This window comes from Lagenorhynchus albirostris, chromosome 9 (genome assembly GCF_949774975.1).
Source record: "Lagenorhynchus albirostris chromosome 9, mLagAlb1.1, whole genome shotgun sequence".
In the NCBI taxonomy this organism is placed as follows: domain Eukaryota; kingdom Metazoa; phylum Chordata; class Mammalia; order Artiodactyla; family Delphinidae; genus Lagenorhynchus; species Lagenorhynchus albirostris.
Window position 1 is genome coordinate 100,002,100 of NC_083103.1, and position 12,294 is coordinate 100,014,393.

Sequence of the window (12,294 nt, forward strand, 5' to 3'; positions counted from 1 at the left end):
TTCCCCCTCCCTGCCCTGTGCAGGGTGGCATTTCTTAGTCGAGTTTGTGTTATTAGACACTGACTGGGCTTGGCCTCGTCGTACCTGTGCTGCTCACCTACTGGATGGCTTTGGAAAAGTCACTTCCTATCTCTGACTCTTGATTCCTTCATTTATTAAATGGGAATAAGACCATTTGAAGAACATATAAGACACTAGTTTTGAAAAATGCTTTGGAAATTCTCTTTGTCTCCTCATGACAAAAGTTAAAATAGACACTTAAAGACGTAAACATTTAAAATTCTGCTGTCCGACCACATGCAATCTGGGATATAAGGGTGAGATGGTGAGCAGTGGAAACCTGAAGAGAAGTACGGATTGTCCAACTCGACCCCAGTCCTCACAGCAGGAGGGGGGTGTGTGTGCCGGGGTCCCTGCTTGGCTTTTGGGGTCTGTTGTCTGTCCTCACACCACCCTTGAGATGCCGTTATCCCCGGTTGAGCAGATGATGGAGATGAGACCCAAAGAGATTAAATAAATGGTCCACGATCACAAAGTGAGCAAGTTGTAGGCCGAGAATCAAACTCAGCTCTGCCTGACACTCTGGTCTGTGCCCGTGACGTCACGTGTCAGGACCCCCCTCCCGGAGGGCGCCCTTAAGGACCGCTGGGCCTCCATCAGTGGCCGCAGCTCACTGCCGCCTCTAAATCCCACCCACCTCTTGAACCTGTAATTCTACCTTTAGCAATTTATTCCCCAGAGCTAAGCATTTATCCTCCTGATTCTCTTACTTTCGCTCTCGCTCCCTTCTCTCCCTCTCTCTTTAACGCACACACCCGGAGGGGTTGCTCGTGAAGCCTGCATTCATACTGTTAGCCCCTTTCTTCCCTGGCTCAGAGAGACGGCCAGAGCAAAAGCTCTAAATTGTGTACCCGGGAGGGCAGCTGATTCCCAAAAAGGGCAAAAAGGAAAGGTCTGTCCAACTAGGACAAATGTTATCCCCGGGCTTCCCTGGTGGTGCAGTGGTTGAGAGTCTGCCTGCCGGTGCAGGGGACATGGGTTCGTGCCCCGGTCCGGGAGGATCCCACGTGCCGCGGAGCGGCTGGGCCCGTGAGCCATGGCCGCTGAGCCTGCGTGTCCGGAGCCTGTGCTCCGCGGCGGGAGAGGCCACAACGGTGAGAGGCCTGCGTACTGCAAAAAAAAAAAAAAAAAAAAAAAAAAAAAAAAACCAAAAAAAAAAAAAAAAATGTTATCCCCTTCCGAGTTTTGCTGGGGCTGTCCCTGCCTCGGTGCAAGTTGAGCCAAGGCCTGTGGACAGGCTGGGAGACAGGCATCCTTCTAGCTAGACAGGCATCCTTCTTTCTAGACAGGCATCCTTCTAGCTAGACAGGCATCCTTCTTTCTAGACAGGCATCCTTCTAGCTAGACAGGCATCCTTCTAGCTAGACAGGCATCCTTCTAGCTAGACAGGCATCCTTCTAGCTAGACAGGCATCCTTCTAGCTAGACAGGCATCCTTCTAGCTAGACAGGCATCCTTCTAGCTAGACAGGCATCCTTCTAGCTAGACAGGCATCCTTCTAGCTAGACAGGCATCCTTCTAGCTAGACAGGCATCCTTCTAGCTAGACAGGCATCCTTCTAGCTAGACAGGCATCCTTCTAGCTAGACAGGCATCCTTCTAGCTAGACAGGCATCCTTCTAGCTAGACAGGCATCCTTCTAGCTAGACAGGCATCCTTCTAGCTAGACAGGCATCCTTCTAGCTAGACAGGCATCCTTCTAGCTAGACAGGCATCCTTCTTTCTAGACAGGCATCCTTCTAGCTAGACAGGCATCCTTCTAGCTAGACAGGCATCCTTCTAGCTAGACAGGCATCCTTCTAGCTAGACAGGCATCCTTCTAGCTAGACAGGCATCCTTCTAGCTAGACAGGCATCCTTCTAGCTAGACAGGCATCCTTCTAGCTAGACAGGCATCCTTCTAGCTAGACAGGCATCCTTCTAGCTAGACAGGCATCCTTCTAGCTAGACAGGCATCCTTCTAGCTAGAGCCCCATCATCGTGGAGCACAGCTGCCACCTGACCGATACGGGGATGCGGTTAGTTGCTGACACTCAGAGACACGCAGCGCCCCTGCCTCCATCTATGCCCCCCCTCACTTTCTCCAGCTCTCTCTCTGCCTCTCCCTCTCTCCCCACGCCCCCCTCCATCTCTCTCTCTCTCTTACTATCCTCACTCCCCCAACCTTGACGTGGAGGGCTCAGTCCCACTGAAGCTCTGTCCATTTGAAGAGCCCCTCTCTCTCCAGAGTGGCTCAAAGGGCCTTTTGAGTGGGGAGCAGGCAGCCTGTGTGCCTGGGAGGAGAGATAAAGGCGTGAGATCCCCCGAGGGCTCGAAGGGTCAGGGGCTGTGTATCTGGTGACTTCTGAATGCAACCGCCAACAAAGAGAAATCTGTGGACGGAGAGCCTCAGCGAAGGAAATAAAATCTCCGTGAAAACAAACTTTTGTTGGAAGCTTTCTTGCCTTCTTTTGGCAGCGATGCTAAGTCCTAGAAGGGGAAGGCTGGGTCTTCCGGAGCAGTTGGGAGGCTCTCAGCACCTCCAAATATCAGCTTGCTACTAGGGTACTATTTTCCTCCTTCCAGGAAGACCGGCCTTGGGAGTTAGTGCAGTGATAATTGGTTTTCTGATCAAGGCTACAATGAGTGAAAGAAAAGCAGCCTGGGGTGGGGAGGGGGCAGTGCAAAGAGCTCTGGACTGGGAGCTAGGATCTTGGCGGACACAGCTTGGGCCGACCCTGCATCCTCCAGGCCTTACTTTTCCTGCCTGTAAAATGGATAGAACTCGCCCGAGGGCTTTCAGCTAGAAAAGCAAAGCGGGGTCTGAGCCAGGAAGCAAGCTTCTATTGTCCATTACCCTGTAATTCACAAAGCCCAGAGTGGGGAGGCAAGAGGACCCTTGAAGGCATGGCAAGGCCAAGGAAGGTTGGCTGATGGTTAGCCCTTCTCCCCAGGCCTAAGTGGTCACGCTCTGTGCTCAGCTGTTTGGTTTCTGCACCTTGTTTTGCAAAGAAGCTGGGGAATGGTTAAAGAAGGGCCTTTTCACTGAAATTGTCAACTGTGTTGGCCCCTGTCTAGATTGATTTGGGGACACTGGGTCCTCCCAGGGTTTGGAGAATGCAGACGATGAGTTCTCTCCAGCTGATGGGATGTTGTTTGTGTGTTCGTTTGTTTCTCCCTGGAGTCCAGGGAAAGGATTAGAATTTGTGTAGGGTCCAGGCCGCATAAGATTGTCTTCTTTTGCTCTTCTCAGGGAGAAAATCATTGATTGTGAGTATTGTCAGGCAGAGCTCAGAGGACTTTGGAGGAGCAGTGGCCAGGGGATTAGGCAGCGATGGGGCAGACCTGTGTTTCCAGATCTGTCTGCTCTGGACAGGCCGTGTGACCTTGGGCCCCATTTCTCTCACCACGGACAGCGTCAGATGGAATGAGAGGCAGAAGGAGAGAGAAACTCAGCGGCAGTCCTGGTGGGGGACAAATCCTGGTGGGTGCCGAGGGGACCTGAGAGAGTTGGCTGGGAACCAAGGCTGCCTCTTCTCCTGTGGCCCCTGCCCCCTCCCACTCGTTTCCCAGCCGGAGGCCAGGGCTGCTGCTTCTGTTTGCTGGCTTGGGAAGATGTGTGTGTCTCCCCCTGCACTCTGAACGTCTTTGAAAACTGAGAGACACGTGGGCAGAAGGGCCTCTTCAGAGTCCTCTCTGACCGAGGAGCCATGAAGAATCTGGGTGCGGGGAGGTCCATCCAGGGAAGCCTGGCTGAATCAGAAAGGCGTCTCCTCCCTCCCCTCTTCCCTCTGCTGTCCCTTCGGCAGCCTGGCAGGGTCACTCATGGGCTAATAACAGAGCCGGGCCCGCTGATGTCACATAGCTAGTTGCAACTGCCTGCAACAGCGGGGCATTTTTAAGAGGCGAGTTAATAGGTGAAGTCTCCCACTGCTGCCGCCACGCAGAGTTCACGGGAGGCATGTTTAGGCTCGATGTGGCCTGCCTGTGAGTGAGCATGGAGGGAGGCCAGTCCGTGCGGGCTCCCCTTCTCCCCTCCTCAACACATACACCCAGGCAGAGTCGCACTCCCGTGTAACACACAGTCGCACACACACATACATGTGCGTACACACAGAATCATACGCATGGCTCACACACATACACACACAGTCACACACAGGGTCTTACACACACACTCACAGGCATGCTGGTGACAAGAGAGAAATCTTTTCTAAGAGCTTCTCCTTCACTCTCCCATCTCCCTGTCTCTCACCCCTGGATCCCTGTCTCCTCTCCCCTCCCTGGTCTCCGTCTCCACGTCCTGGGTCTGTCAGGCCAGCCTCGTTCCATGGGGCGTGGGGCAGCACGAGGCAGTAAAGAGCTGTGCTGAGACCCTGAGCCCCGCTGCATGGGGTTCCTGCCAGGGACACTCTGGCAAGTAGGTGGGCTCCTGTGAGCCTCGCTTCTCTCTAAATCGGACGGAAAGCGGCGCCTCGCAGTGTGGCGGTGATGCGCGCGGGGGGGACAGGTAGGCACCACGCGGCATGGGCTGCACACGGAAGTGCCCAGTGACTGCCCACGCTCTCCTCTCCCCATCGTTCCCACAAATATAGTTCTGCTCTGTGGTCACCACGTTGGTGTTTGAACTAGAAAAGGGCCTGCCTAGTGAGGGGTCTGTGTCTGCCTGATTCCCAGGGGCTGCTTGCAACTCTAAGCGGGGGGCGGCATGGCTCTTATTACCAGTTTCTGTGAGACAATTGATTGCACTCAGTACATCTTCATCTCATCCCTCTTTCCCGAATAAGGAAGCTGAAGCACAGAGGGCTTAGGTAATTTCTCTGTGGTCACACAGCTGGTTAAGCGGCTGGAGCCCAGCTCTTCACCCTGACTTCCTGGTGCAGTAGGTGATGTGCTGAGGCCTTGTGGCCACCAGTGCGACTTAATTCGGTGATTTAATAGGTCATCTGCTTCCCTCCCTAGAGCAGGCCTGTTCCGATGGGACCTTTCTTCTAGCTTCTCTATAGAGTGACGTGGACTTGGGTAGGAAGGAGGTCTGAGGGGGCATCTGGGGGAACACATGAGATGAGATTGGGGAGCTCTGTTCAGGTCTGCAGACACTACCTGAACGCCTGCCACGTGCTGGGTCCCGAGCTAGAGATGCAGAGTAAACACGATATTGTCCCCACTTTCAAGGAGCTCACAGGGAATGAGCAGGGTAGGGGCTCAGGCATGTAAAAAGATGTATAGACAACGAGGTGGCTGCAGCCCTAGGGGAAAGCACTGGATGCTCATGGCGGTGATGGGGTGGGGAACAGGGACTTGGTCTGCCATTTGCTTGGAGGAGGTGATGACGGAACAGACTGTCCTGGGAATTAGGAGGAAGAGGGAAAGGCCCCTCTATGGAGCGGGGAGGTGTGAGACAGCAGGAGCAGGAAGGGAGGAGGGGGCAGGGTTGGACCGAGTGCTATGACAATTGGATCGTATCTTGCAGGTGATGGGAGCTATGGAATGTATTAAAATAGGGGAGTGGCATTGTGAGGTTTATATTCTAGAACACAGGCCTCAGTAGCCGTGGGGATGGGTTGGAAGGGACCAGACTTTTGCTAGAACATTCAAGGTGTGTATTGGTTAGAATGACTTTGGCTGCTAGTAGCAGCAAATCCAACCCAAAGTGGCTTAAACAGTAAGGGATTCATTTTCTTACATATTATGAAGTTCAGAGCCAGGACTGCTCTAGGGTTGGGTAAACTCAGTGACCCAAGGACATCAGCAAGCCCCCAGGTTCTTTCTCTGTCACCCTCTGTATATCAGCTGTTTTCAGACCAGCTTTCCTCTGAGTCACACAACGGTGGCAGCAGTTCCAGGCATCACAAAGTCAGCAGTCCTGGCTGACAATTAAAAACAGTAAAGCAAGTCAACTGTAAAACTGGGGAGTTAGGGGGCTGCGACAGATGGGAGAGTGAATGCTCCTGGCCTGTTGGAATTGAAATTAAAAATTTTAGGAAGCACCAGCAAAATATTTTAAGCAAAGTCAAAGACATATGGCAAACTGGGGAAAAAAGTTTTGCAACTCAAATCACAGGGCTGTTTTCCCTCACATACAAAAAGTTCCTAAAAATCAACAACAAAATACAACCCAATAGAAAAAAATGGGCAAATAATTCTGACAGACTGTTCGCAGAAAAGAAAATACAAATGGCTCGTAGCATATAAAAGATGTTCAATCTTACACATAATAAGAGAAATGCAAATTGAAACTGTCTCAAGTTAGCATTATTCATTCATCTTTTAAATGGGCAAAAATCCCAAAAGTTTGTTATCACGCTGTGTTGGCAAGGCTCTGGGGAAACAGGCTGACTTATAGTATAAATCAGTACAACCTCATTTGGAGGGCAATTTGGCAATAGCTCTCAGAATTATAAATCCTATGCCTGTTGACCAGTAATTTCATATTGGGGAATTGATCCTAAAAGTATACTTGCAGTTATATGAAATGACATGTGCATAACTTTATTCTTTTTTTAAAAAGTTAATTAATTTATTTTTGGCTGCACTGGGTCTGCTGCACGCAGATTTTCTCTAGTTGCGGCGAAGGGGGCTACCCTTCGTCGCGGTGCATGGGCTTCTCATTGCGGGGGCTTCTCTTGTTGCAGAGCACGGGCTCTAGGTGCGCGGGTTTCAGTAGTTGCGGCACTCAGGCTCAGTAGTTGTGGCTCGCGGGCTCTAGAGCGCAGGCTCAGTAGTTGTGGTGCACGGACTTAGTTGCTCCGCGGCATGTGGAATCTTCCCAGACCAGGGCTCGAACCTGTGTCCCCTGCATTGGCAGGTGGATTCTTAACCACTGCGCCACCAGGGAAGTCCCCATAAGTTTATTCTTTGCAACATTATTTGTAATAGCAAAAGATTGGACAGGACCCAAATGTCCATTAATTGGGGACCAATTAGCTAAATTATGGACTATCCTGACAACAGAATACTGTGCATTTAAAAAGAGGAATGGAGAAAGCCCGCGTGCAGCAACGAAGACCCAACTCATACAAATAAATAAATTTTAAAAAAATTTTGTAAAAAAAAGAGAGGAATGATCCCTGTAAGGGCCACCAAAAACAACAACAAAAAAAGAGGAATGAGGAAGCTCTCTTTGTACTGATATGGAAAGACCTCCAAAAATATATTAAGTGTAAAAAGAAAAAAGTCCACCAAGGTGCAGAAAAGTGTGCATAAAAGGGGAAAACAGGAATCTATATTTGTGTTTCCTTCAGCAAGTGGGAGACAGGGATGGGAGGGAGACATTTCAGTGTAAACTTTTATATACTTTTTGATTTTTGAACCAGATTACATATTACCTTTAAAAAAAATAGAACAGAACCAGGAACTCTGTGCAAATCCCACAAAACTTGTGTAAGAGCTGCTGATTTTTCACCCCTGAGCTCTGAATTATGCAGTGGTAGTGGAGATGGGAAGGGATAGATTTGAGAAATGTGTTTTGGGAGTGAAACCCCCTAGATTGGGTGTGGGAGTGAAAAGCAGGGCAGAGGCAGAATGAAAGATGCTTCCCAGACTCAGGTACCTGGTAGAAGATGGCATGATTCTGAGTTGGTTGTACAGGAGAGAAGCATGTTGGGGGAAGCAAAGAGGGCCTGGAATCGTTTCACCCCTTGAACTCAGTCTCTGCAATTCTCCAGTCACTCAGTTCCTGGGACCCTACCTTGTCCTACTTGTCCATGCACCCGCAGGCGGCATATCTGGCTACAGACTTCTAGTTTGGTGGTGATGTTCCCTCCTGCCAGACACACGGTCAGCGCAGCTGCGTGGGTATGACAGTCCCAAGAGAGGGTTGGGGCTACAGGTGGCTCTGGGCATTGGTCTGAATACAGAGTCTCCCAGGGAGCAGAGGCTAATGTCTGGAGCACTAGGGGTGGGGAGGAGGCCTAATAAGTGGACATGACAGCAGAAATCCACATTCCCCACTGGGTCAGCCTGTCCTCGAGAATGGGCAGGTCTTGGTGTTCCATTTCCCATCTCTGTTCTGATTCTCTTTGGCTCACCATCCGCCGCCGGAGAGGACTTGGGGCTATGAGCCTGGTGCTGGGCATCCCAGGAGACAATGGCCTGTGGTCTCCCAGGATTAATATCTACCTAGGGGCAGCATGTACTGATGGCAGTGGGAGAGGTGGACAGGAAGGGGACCCCGGGGAGGGGAACTCTAGGCAAAATGAACATCCATGGGAGAAGTCAGTGGGCTGGGATGTGTTTGGGGTGCATCTACCCCTTTGCTGACAACAGCAGTACCCTCAGCTTCAGGGCCTGCTCCAGGCCCATCTGCAGAGTCTGGTACCGGAATGAAAAATGGACACGATAGCTAGCGGCAGCCGTGCTGTTTGGCACTGGAGGCATTATGAACTGGTATGTGAAATATGGCCACACTCTTGGTTTTCGTCGTAGCTGGAAAGGATTAGGAGACAATTAATAAATGATTTAGTGCCCTGAGTTTAAGTAACTTATTATTATGGGCTGCATATATTTATTATGCTTCACTGAGCAACACTGGAAAATTTCCTTCAAATGTCACACATTTTGTATGCAATTTGTTTCAGAAGTTAAAAATTTTTTTTTAAAGAAATGCCTCTATAAATTATATTTATTTTGAATTTTATTTTATTTTATTTTTATACAGCAAGTTCTTATTAGTCATCAATTTTATACACATCATTGTATACATGTCAATCCCAATCTCCCAGTTCATCACACCACCACCACCCCGTCCCCTGCCGCTTTCCCCCCTTAGTGTCCATATGTTTGTTCTCTACATCTGTGTCTCAATTTCTGCTCTGCAGACTGGTTCATCTGGACCATTTTTCTAGGTTCCACATATATGCGTTAATATGCGATATTTGTTTTTCTCTTTCTGACTTACTTCACTCTGTGTGACAGTCTTTAGATTCATCCACATCTCTACAAATGACCCAATTTCATTCCTTCTTATGGCTGAGTAATATTCCATTGTATATATGTACCACATCTTCTTTATCCACTCATCTGTCGATGGGCATTTAGGTTGCTTCCATGACCTGGCAATTGTAAATAGTGCTGCAATGAACATTGGGGTGCATGTGTCTTTTTGAATTATGGTTTTCTCTGGGTATTTGCTCAGTACTGGGATTGCTGGGTCATTTGGTAATTCTATTTTTAGTTTTTTAAGGAACCTTCATACTGTTCTCCATAGTGGCTCTATCAATTTACATTCCCACCAACAGTGCAAGAGGGTTCCCTTTTCTCCACACCCTCTCCAGCATTTGTTGTTTGTAGATTTTCTGATGATGGCCGTTCTAGCTGGTGTGAGGTGATACCTCATAGTAGTTTTGATTTGCATTTCTCTAATAAATAGTGACGTTGAGCAGCTTTTCATGTGCTTCTTGTCCATCTGTATGTCTTCTTTGGAGAAATGTCTGTTTAGGTCTTCTGCCCATTTTTGGATTGGGTTTTTTTTTTTTTTAATATTGAGCTGCATGAGCTGTTTATATATTTTGGAGATTAATCCTTTGTCCATTGATTCATTTGCAAATAGTTTTTCCCATTCTGAGGGTTGTCTTTTCGTCTTGTTTGTAGTTTCCTTTGCTTTGCAAAAGCTTTGAAGTTTCATTAGGTCCCATTTGTTTATTTTTGTTTTTATCTCTATTACTCTAGGAGGTGGATCAAAAAAGATCTTGCTGTGATTTATATCAAAGAGTGTTCTTCCTAGGTTTTCCTCTAAGAGTTTTATAGTGTCCGGTGTTACGTTTAGGTCTCTAATCCATTTTGAGTTTATTTTTGTGTATGGTGTTAGGGAGTGTTCTAATTTCATTCTTTTACATGTAGCTGTCCAGTTTTCCCAGCACCACTTATTGAAGAGACTGTCTTATCTCCATTGTATATCCTTGCCTCCTTTGTCATATATTAGTTGACCATATGTGCGTGGGTTTACCTCTGGGCTTTCTATCCTGTTCCATTGATCTATATTTCTGTTTTTGTGCCAGTACCATATTGTCTTGATTACTGTAGCTTTGTAGTATAGTCTGAAGTCAGGGAGTCTGATTCCTCCAGCTCTGCTTTTTTCCCTCAAGACCGCTTTGGCTATTCGGGGTCTTTTGTGTCTCCATACAAATTTTAAGATTTTTTGTTCTAGTTCTGTAAAAAATACCATTGGTAATTTGATAGGGATTGCATTGAATCTGTAGATTGCTTTGGGTACTATAGTCATTTTCACAATATTGATTCTTCCAATCTGAGAACATGGTACATCTCTCCATCTGTTGGTATCATCTTTAATTTCTTTCAACAATGTCTTATAGTTTTCTGCATACAGGTCTTTTTTCTCCCTAGGTAGTTTTATTCCTAGATATGTTTTTCTTATTGTTGCAATGGTAAATGAGAGTGTTTCCTTAATTTCTCTTTCAGATTTTTCATCATTAGTGTATAGGAATGCAAGAGATTTCTGTGCATTAATTTTGTATCCTGCAGCTTTACCAAATTCACTGATTAGCTGTCGTAGTTTTCTGGTGGCATCTTTAGGATTCTCTATGTATAGTGTCATGTCATCTGCAAACAGTGACAGTTTTACTTCTTCTTTTCCAATTTGTATTCTTTTTATTTCTTTTTCTTCTCTGATTGCCGTGGCTAAGACTTCCAAAACTATGTTGAATAATAGTGGCAATTGTGGACATCCTTGTCTTGTTCCTGATCTTAGAGGAAAAGCTTTCAGTTTTTCACCATTGAAAATGATGTTTGCTGTGGGTTTGTTGTATATGGCCTTTATTATGTTGAGGTAGGCTCCCTCTATGCCCATTTTCTTGAGAGTTTGTTATCATAAATGGGTGTTGAATTTTGTCAAAAGCTTTTCCTGCAACTATTGAGATTATCATATGGTTTTTATTATTCAGTTTGTTAATATGGTGTATCACGTTGATTGATTTGCGTATATTGAAGAATCCCTGCATCTCTGAGATAAATCCCACTTGATCATGGTGTATGATCCTTTTAATGTGCTGTTCGATTCTGTTTGCTAATATTTTGTTGAGGTTTTTTTTTTTTTTTTTGGCGGTACGCGGGCTTCTCACTGTTGTGGCCTCTCCCATTGTGGAGCACAGGCTCCGGATGCACAGGCTTAGCGGTCATGGCTCACAGGCCTAGCTGGCCCACGGCATGTGGGATCTTCCCAGACCGGGGCATGAACCCGTGTCCCCTGCATCGGCAGGCGGACTCTCAACCACTGCACCACCAGGGAAGCCCTTGTTGAGGATCTTTGCATCTATATTCATCAGTGATATTGGTCTGTAATTTTCTTTTTTTAGTAGTATTTTTGTCTGGTTTTGGTATCAGGGTGATGGTGGCCTCATAGAATGAGTTTGGGAGTGTTCCTTCCTCTGCAATTTTGTGGAAGAGTTTGAGAAGGTTGGGTGTTAGCTCTTCTCTAAATGTTTGATAGAATTCACCAGTGAAGCCATCTGGTCCTGGACTTTTGTTTGTTGGAAGATTTTTAGTTACAGTTTCCATTTCATTACTTGTGATTGGTCTGTTCATATTTTCTATTTCTTCCTGGTTCAGTCTTGGAGAGTTATACCTTTCTGAGAATTTGTCCATTTCTTCCAGGTTGTCCATTTTATTGGCATAGAGTTGCTTGTAGTAGTCTCTTAGGATGCTTTGTATTTCTGCAGTGTCTGTTGTAACTTCTCCTTTTTCATTTCTAATTTTATTGATTTGAGTCCTCTCCCTCTTTTTCTTGATGAGTCTGGCTAATGGTTTATCAATTTTGTTTATCTTCTCAAAGAACCAGCTTTTAGTTTTATTGATCTTTGCTATTGTTTTCTTTGTTTCTATTTCATTTATGTCTGCTCTGATCTTTATGATTTCTTCCCTTCTGCTAACTTTGGGTTTTGTTTGTTCTTCTTTCTCTAGTTCCTTTAGGTGTAAGGTTAAATTGTTTATTTGAGATTTTTCTTGTTTCTTGATGTAGGCTTGTATAGCTATAAACTTCCCTCTTAGAACTGCTTTTGCTGTATCCCATAGGTTTTGGATCGTCGTGTTTTCATTGTCATTTGTCTCTAGGTATTTTTTGATTTCCTCTTTGAGTTCTTCAGTGATCTCTTGGTAATTTAGTAATGTATTGTTTAGCCTCCATGTATTTGTGTTTTTTACGATTTTTCCTTGTAACTGATTTCTAATCTCATAGCATTGTGGTCAGAAAAGATACTTGATATGATTTCAATTTTCTTAAATTTACTGAGAATGCCTCTATAA

General features: G+C 46.5%; 1 protein-coding gene across 8 annotated transcripts in view; it reads left to right on the forward strand.

Annotated features, from left to right (window-relative positions):
• PKNOX2 (PBX/knotted 1 homeobox 2) overlaps window positions 1-12,294 on the forward strand; it is a 305,084-nt gene that overhangs the window by 93,048 nt on the left and 199,742 nt on the right. The gene's annotated exons all lie outside the window — the stretch shown is intronic.